This window comes from Stylophora pistillata, chromosome 13, assembly GCF_964205215.1.
Source record: "Stylophora pistillata chromosome 13, jaStyPist1.2, whole genome shotgun sequence".
Classification (NCBI taxonomy): Eukaryota; Metazoa; Cnidaria; class Anthozoa; order Scleractinia; family Pocilloporidae; genus Stylophora; species Stylophora pistillata.
This window is the reverse complement of record NC_142531.1, coordinates 15,912,834-15,921,614: the sequence shown is the minus strand read 5'-3', so window position 1 is coordinate 15,921,614 and position 8,781 is coordinate 15,912,834. Positions and strand designations below refer to the sequence as shown.

The 8,781-nt window shown below is 38.8% G+C and overlaps 1 long non-coding RNA gene across 1 annotated transcript in view; it reads right to left on the bottom strand.

Annotated features, from left to right (window-relative positions):
• LOC148717841 (uncharacterized) overlaps positions 1 to 8,562 on the bottom strand; it is a 51,685-nt gene extending 43,123 nt beyond the window's left edge. The window contains exons 1-2 of the long non-coding RNA XR_015994599.1: positions 8,474 to 8,562; positions 7,721 to 7,823 (exon numbers count right to left, since the gene is read on the bottom strand). This is a non-coding gene — a long non-coding RNA (uncharacterized LOC148717841). The remainder of the gene's footprint in view (positions 1 to 7,720; positions 7,824 to 8,473) is intronic.
• Between the last annotated feature and the right edge of the window lie 219 nt (positions 8,563 to 8,781).

The following is an 8,781-nucleotide window of genomic DNA, read 5'->3' as shown; positions in this document are numbered from 1 at the left end:
CGCAACTTGATACCAACCACTGCTAAGCTGCAGCTGTATAAGGCTGCAGTCTTGCCCTATTTGACTTACTACAGTACTGTATGGCACTTTTGTAGGGGAAGTGATGCAAGAAAAGTGGAGCATGTCCAGGAGAGGGGTCTTAGGGCAGTTTTCCATGACTGGAACGCTAACTATAGGCAGTTGTTGGACTGGGCTAAATTGCCCACCCTAGTGAACCTTAGATTGCAAGATATAGCGACCATCATGTATAAAGTAAAATTTAAGCTAGCACCAAGCTAAATACAAGATTTATTTTCAGCAAATCACACAGTGTATAACTTTAGAGTTAAAGAATTTACTATTCCAAGATTTAACTCTATTAGTTATGGCAGGCATTCCCTTAGGTATTTAGGACCTGTGCTATGGGCTAAGCTACCTTCCCGTATTAGGACATTGAATTCACTAGAGGGTTTTAAGAGGGCAGTTAGAGGAATGGATTTGAAAATGGTACTGGACGATGGTGGGTGTGTGGGCTGCTTGGTTTGCAGTGCATGATTCTTAGTTATATCTCAATTAGGCTCAGACTATTCCTCCCCCTCCCCCCCCCACGTCTTTGCAGTGCATGATTCTTAGTTATATCTTAGTTAGGCTCAGACTATTCCTCCCCCCCCCCACGTATTAAGGTCCCCCAGTCTAATTCTACTGACCACAAATTTTATGCTATTTATTCGTATATTTTATGCTATTTAATCGTATATTAATACTTAGTTATTTATTATTTTATTTGAATTATCTTGTTGTGTCCTTACTTAGTGGTTTTATTACTGCTATTTTATAATTGACACATGAATAAAGTTCATCATTATCATCATCTAAACCTATAAAAGATTTTTCTAATCGTAGTAACCAAGATGTCCATGTGGCTGATGCTTATGACAGGTAACAACAAAAAATATTGATTTATGTTTACAGTCACGACTTTTCCCGACGTTCCGAAACTTCCGCTGTCACAGTGCTTTGGGTATTCCCTTGAGGCTATTGATTTGAAAGAGAAGCGGTACAAATAAAAACAGTCGGGACTTTTCCCAACATTTCAAAACTTCCGTCAGTCGACCAACCTTCACCATAACCATTTTGTAACTAATAGATCAGAGGGAAACATAGGGGGTTCTGAATACCGCAACGCCGCAAACAAAATATAACAAACGCTGCGTCACCGCAAGAAATATTAGGGAGCTTAAGACACAGACGTTTTTGGGGCGACGGCGACGTGGAGACCGATTAAGATTGGGGCGAGATTGACTGCGCATGCGGCCCGCCGTCGCCTTCGCGTCGGCGACGTGAGATCAGTGAGTTTGCCGTCGCGGTGAAAACGTGAGTTGATCTTGTTTGTTTTATTTCATATACTGCCAAATTTGTCACTTGTATTAAAGTGATTGCATTATCACATTTCGCACAAATCATCACACGATGTCACGGCCAACTCAAGAGACCTTTTGTTTTCTCTTTAGGTTAAAATGACCGAGGCAACACAGTAAAGTCCAAATCGTCCAGGTAAGTTTTGGGCGCGTACGCATACAGTACTTGAATTCTTAACATAAAACGGAAGTTTTGCTTGCTGCCATTCCCTTTATCAATTCGTAGATGCACCTCGAAAACGTACACCTCAGATCTATGGAGATTTTCATTTGGAAAACTAGGGTTTTTAGACGGAAATATTTCATACAAAACCAAGAACTCTTCATCGCTAATAAGATTAGCGTCGTAGTAAAGGACGAGTAGGTGGCGAATTCTTCAAACGTAGCCATGCTACGACAAAAAAGCCTCAATTTATAAAGCGAAACTCGACGAACTTCGAAGAAGTCGCAAAGGCCGGCCGTCATCAGAATCTTAACAACTTCAATTATGGCGCGAAAACGGCAACCTCTGACCCAGTTTACCTGGGTTGTCACGTCGCTGTCGCCCCGTAAACGTCTGTATCTTAAGCTCCCTATTATCAACACACCGACACTGCGATATAGTCTGAGTCTCAGGTTTCAATCATCTTTACCAAACGCTGGTCTTTGGCTGGCCTATGGTGCATGTGGTAGACGTCCAGAGGTCAAGTAAATTATTAACGGACACGGCCTGGGATTAATCAGCTAATGTATATTAAAGGTTAACTCGGATGTATTAGTCAATTTGTTCGACAATTGTCCATAGTTTATCAAATTTAGTTTCAAAAGGGGTTAAAGGAAAAACTGCAACACTGAAAATGATGTTCGCCGAACGCCATCGGTTTGAAGTTACAAACGTTGTACACCGTAATGTTTGAGAATACTGCAACACCGCAATGCGAGTTGTTCGTCACCGCAATACCGCATTAAAAAAAAGGGGGTCACCGCAGCGCGCAACGCCGCAAACCCCACTGTCAACCTCAGATTACAACTCAAAGTTTTTAAACATCGTGAGGGTATGATTAGACACTAAGGGGACTATTAAATCAATTATGTTCGTTCATCTTCTTTTAAAATAAACGTTATCTTTTTTATTGGAGTTTTAGTCTTGTTTAAAATAACAAAAGTTTGTCTCATGACGTGACGAAACTAAACGAATTATAATTCTCCTTGAGACTTACTTATGGTGGCATTTAACCAAGACTTTGTCGGAAATCGAACGAATAGCACAAAAGAAAATCTTCAAACTTTCAACGATTTAATTGGATATATTGTTAGGTTACATCCAACTGAAAAGTAAGTTAAGTGAACGAAAACTGGACCGATTGTACTATATTTATGATCACAGTGAATTCAAGTAAGTTTATTCAATCATTACTGCCGGTGAGAAACCGGATACCTGTAGAGAAGAATTTGAGTGAATGCTGTTCGGTTTATTGCATAACACAGAAAAGACAATTATACATCGTACCAATTTAAATGTCGGGATACGATTCTTCCATCGGTAAAGTAAGGTTAGTGATAACTGCACTATTTATATAGCTAACTTGAATAAATTTAAGATTTTAAAAGAACATTAAAAAAAAATTGTATGTGAGAGTGCAGTGTCATAGACTGACTTATCTTTTTTTAGCGAGTAAATGAGGTCACGTAGATCACTATTGTTAGAAACTGTACATTACATTTATTAGTCTTAAAATTGGTGACATCATAAGTGATTTCGTTTGTCTATTACGTAACCAAACAGCATGTATGCAACACGGGTTTTATCACCCCATATATGGCGCTGTTCCACGTGCTTACAATGAGACGTGGTGTGTGTTTTTTCGTGAGAGTTGTGAGTGGGAGTTAACTGAAGTGTAATAGCAAAATTGAATCAAGCGAATAAATCGTGAGTAGAGCATTTCACGTTTTCGACACTATTGCAGATTCCGGCCTTTTAAAGACTGTAGAGTTATAAATATACTATGGTACCAGTGCACAGTTTTTCGACTATTAAACGCTTGTAAACAAGTAAAAAACGGAATTTAATCGACTGAGATGTTTTAATCGCTCGCTGAGCCCTCCTAAAACGAGGTCAAGTTATAACTGATGCAGATTGAAGCCACTGGAAAAACCACGTAATGAAACATCTCGGATTATCATTATCGACGGACGGGACGGTCCATAACATAAAGTGGCCTGATTTTTTTTATTTTTATAATTATTTTTTCAAATTCAGCGATACTCAATAATCTTGGCTAATGTGGATAAAATACAGGGTATAAAGGCACAAAGATTTGAAAAAAGTCGCTTTAGAACGAGTTTACCTCACTGCATTGGCGATTCTTTCATAGCTTGACATAACTAGCGAGCGCAAACACAAAGATTGAAAAAAAAATTAACTGGCTTTTCCATGAGAGCCTTACCTCTATAGAATTTCCAAATTGTTCTAGCTTATGACAAACTATTACCAATATAAATGAATAAAGGCTGATAGTTTCGAAAGAAACTGTTTGGGGCTGCGTCGGTGGGACGGTAACGAAATAATTTGGATATATCAACAAAGTTGAAATGGTAAATTGGCCACCGTAATGATTACAAAAGCTGACGTTTCGAGCGTTGGCCCTTCGTCGGAGCGAATGGCGATGGCCCTTCGCGAATGGCCCTTCGCTCCGACGAAGTGCTAACGCTCGAAACGTGAGCTTTTGTAATCATTACGGTGGCCAATTTAACATTTCAACTTTGTTGATATATCCAAATTATTACCAATATAAAATATTCATAATCATACTCAATGAGAGGTTGAATATGTGACGGAAGCTTTTGAAAGTAAAACAACATAACTTAAAGGCCCATTTTCATCCGAGATCCTTTGCAGTCGTTTGTTTTTGTTTTGGAATCGCGCTATTGTTAAATGGCGAACTCTCATAGTCATTCACAAACACTATTAAAAAGAAAAACAAAGATTTGGTGAAGAACACAGTAAACAAATTTGCAGCTAAATATTTGAGACTGAAAAATCATAAATCGAGTCTGTGTATAAAACTTGTACAAAGCTTACTTGATGTTGAAGGAAATTGTTCGGCTTCAACAGTAAATAAAATATAAACAAATAACCAATATTGGCCAAAACTGATTTACTTTACGCATTTCAATTATAGAATAATGACTTGTAGAAATGAGATCGCTTACATACATATCTCAGGATCTCAAGTAAAAATCAGTCAAATAATTATTCTCACCTCGAAAAAATCTCCCCGGAGTCTCTAGTTCCATCGTAGGAACAATGCAATAACATTTCTGCAAAAGCACTGCCGGTCTGTAGTGTTACCGAAACCCATTTTTGTTTTCCTTGCCCTCCATAAATCATACACAGGCTCTCGAAGTCGAATAACCTTTGCCGAGCCGGGCAGACCCGGCCTTCCTCTAGACCTCTTCTTCGGCGGTATCAACTTTCCAAATGACGTTTTTCACCGTCATACATGTAAGAATTCAAAACTATTTACTGATATGGATACTACGATAGTTTGTTGTTCGCACATGATTCAAGATGGAACTTTGAAAGCCCTAATTAGTAAGATGGAACACAGGCAGCCCAAGCTCACTACTAGAAAAGCGGACGTGACTCTTACCGTGTTGCGTAACGTTCTATATTTATAAAGGTTTGTATGGGATGTTATCGGTTTGCCTTAAAAGAGAGAAAAAAATGTCTTGTTTTGAAATAAAATGGGCTTACCTTATTGCCGTGTTGTTTTCTTTGTTGATTCCGAGCGTCTCAGGCCATTTTGAACCGTTTTCGGCGAGTTAGCGCTATGTTGGTGTTTAGTAGTTGAACACCAACATAGCGCTAACTCGCCGAAAACGCTTCAAAATGGCCTGAGACGCTCGGAATCAACAAAGAAAACAACAAGGCAATAAGGTAGGCCCATTTTATTTCAAAACTAGACATTTTTTTCTCTCTTTTAAGGCAAACCGATAACATCCCATACAAACCTTTATAAATATAAAACGTTACGCAACATGGTAAGAGTCACGTCCGCTTTTCTAGTAGTGAGCTTGGGCTGCCTGTGGATGGAAGAAGATATCAAAGCGATTCCGCAACTTCGAGGAAAATAGCGTATTTTTCATATATGAAAAATTATCTGGGCGCGCAAGGCATCTCGGTCGAAAATGGGCCTTTAATATTGAATTACACTCGGGACTTCAGTTCCCAACATTCCGCAACTACCGCTGTCACAGTGTTTTGGTATTCTTGTGTTATAGATATCCCCTTCCCCCCTCTAGGCTGATCCATTGAAAGTGAAACAACTATATTAATTACTATTAGGATTTTTTTCCCAACATTGCAAAACTTTCGTCAGTCGACCAAATCCTAACTGTCACGATTGCGTTACTAATGGATGAAAACAGAAACTTTTAAAAGAGCATGTTAAGATGTTAAATTCTGTCCATTTATCATCTTTCAAAAGTATAAATTACTTTTTTTGTTGAAATTTTACTCGTAGGTAAAATTACAAAAGCTTGACTAATGACGTGACCAGCTACATGACACAATTAAAAAGATGGTAACGACCTTGCCATCACATTCATGCACGCGTTAAACGATGAGCGAGTAACAAATTTTACGAACAAGATCTTCAGTTTTTGGTTTATTCTTTTGGGTAACAAAGTAAGGCTGTAGGTACGAAGCATTCGTCCCACTGGAAAGTACACGTATGCGAACCACGTAATTTCAGTGAACTGATTTAGGTAAGTTTCAGTTTCTCAAAGAAAGTTCAGAATATCACTTCGTGAGCACGTCAGAGAAGTGCAGTAGAAAGAGTTACGCAAGACTTTGACAGAAAAGGAAACAAGGTCATGTTAATTACGAAGCCGGATTAAGACCGTGATTGGGAGGCTTAGGCGGTACTCTAGGAAAGCGAGTGTCCTAAGATATCTGTGCAGTGTGACTAATATCTTAACTATGAAACCAAATCAAAATAACTAAAAGTTTATCTGATGACGTGATTGAACTGAAAATATTGTAATTCCCATTGCACCTTATTTATGTTGGCACTTAACAATGCATGCAGGCACTTTACCTTGGGCTACATTCCAAAACGTCCGTCAGTTGTGATCACTCGATCCCTTGCTGAGACTGTTTTTGTTTAACTCATGGATGAAAACACAAACCTTCAAAAGATCTTGAGGCTATGTACTCAACATCATTCTTATTGTTTATCATCTCTTAGCATTTTTCTCCTACTTGAAATAACAAACACTTCTCCCATGGCGTGACGAACAAAGAGGATCGCAATTCCTCCTCCACCTTTCATTTATATATGCTAGCATTTGAGCATGAGTTGGTCAAAAATTACACGAATAGCACGAAAATAAATCTTTAAATTTTCAACTAATTTTTCTTGGATTAATTGGACTAATTTTCTTGGACTAATTTTTCTTTAGTACAGCGTTACAGCGCAATCGAACCAATTTAAAGTGGGGGAACTTAAAGGTATATTCCAACCGAAAAGCAGACGTACATGTAGTGATCCACAATACGTCTGCCGGATTATTATAAATAAAACATCATAGTGAGTTCAATTAAGTTACTCGGCCATTATAGCTGACGAGAAACCGGATAGCTATAAAAGAATTTGAACGAATGTTGTCTAGTTTTATTGCGTAACGCAAAAAATGGTGATCGTGTAATAAGTCAACAAGAGCAAAGGTTCTTAAGACTTTATTGTATGAAGCAACATGGCTGACGCACACGAGGAAATAATTTGGATATATCAACAAAGTTGAAATGGTAAATTGGCCACCGTAATGATTACAAAAGCTGACGTTTCGAGCGTTAGCCCTTCGTCGGAGCCCATTCGCTCAGACGAAGGGCTAACGCTCGAAACGTCAGCTTTTGTAATCATTACGGTGGCCAATTTACCATTTCAACTTTGTTGACATATCCAAATTATTTCGTTACTCCCACCGACGCAGCCCCAAACAGTTTCTTTCGAAACTGTCAGCCTTTGCCCACGAGGAAAGACCACCTTTTCACTAAGAATCATGGGTACGTTACATTACGTCACATTGTGAGTATGTCACGGTAGAGCCACCGGCTAACAATCGTACTTATTCAATTGAGGGATATGAAATATTCTTCCGACGGAAACTGGAAGGAGGAGAGATTTACGATACTATTTACATAATTACAGTCAATTCAAGTAAATTTCGGTTTCTCCAAGAACATTGAAAAAGTTTCTCACCATTGGGGTGTAGTATCATAGGCTGACTTATCTTGTCATGAGACTATGGCGCTTTACCAGGAAAGGAAACAAAATTACCTTAATTGCTAATGCAGATTACGGCCACTGAGTTTGTGTATTGTGGAACCGCTAGTATCCAAAGATTCCAGAGGGAAGTCCGGCTCGACTATGAAACGCTAGTCTACAAGTAGAAAATGGAAATCGACTCTGCCCAGATCTTTGAATCGTTCTTTGTGCTCTGCTGAAACCAGGTCAAGTGAATTGTATTACAGATTAAAGTTGCTGCTAGAGAATCACGCAATGAATCACCGCTAAGATCCTATGATTTCATGGCCTGATAGATATATTATAGACATTATAGGTAGCTCACTTTTACTTTTCCTCGAATTGAACCATAATTTAAAATCTTAGCTGATGAGGACAACGTAAAGGGTCTGAAGCCACCAACATTAAAAAAAGTAGTTTAAGAATAAATCTTTTAAAACGACACAGAACTATGTAGTGCAAACACAAACGTGGAGAAACGAGCTATTGGCTTTCCCATAAGAGCCTATCTCTCCAGAGATACTTAGGGGATAGAGTAGAGGGTATAGAGCCACAAAGCTTTAAAAAGGCTCTCTAAAATGACGAATTTATCGAAATTTCTTTCACTGCGATGGTGGCGATTCTATTACAGAGTTATATTTAGGTGACCTAACTTGCAATCGAGGGCGCAAACAAAAAGATCGAAAAAGCTGAGGCTTTCCCGAAGGGACACTATTTCTCCAGAGTTGCCTAGTCATCATAGCGATGAAAAACCGAATAGAATAAGAGATTAATAATCAAACTTACCATGATGATGACTTCGCGGCTGAATCTTCCAAGAGTGAAAAGACAGAACTATTGAATGACAATTGGGACTTTTCCCGACATTCCGAAACTTCCGCTATCATAGCAGTGTTTGGGTATCTCGTGTTTCAGGTATCCAGATCACTTGTGTTTTGGGTATTCCCCTCTATTCGGCTGATCCTTTGAAAATGAAACGACAGATCAATTACTGTCGGGACTTTCCCCAATTTCCAAAACTTTCGTCAGTCGACCCTAACCGTGACTGCTTCGTTACAAATTAATCAACAAAAACTTTTGAAAGGGTGTTTTTT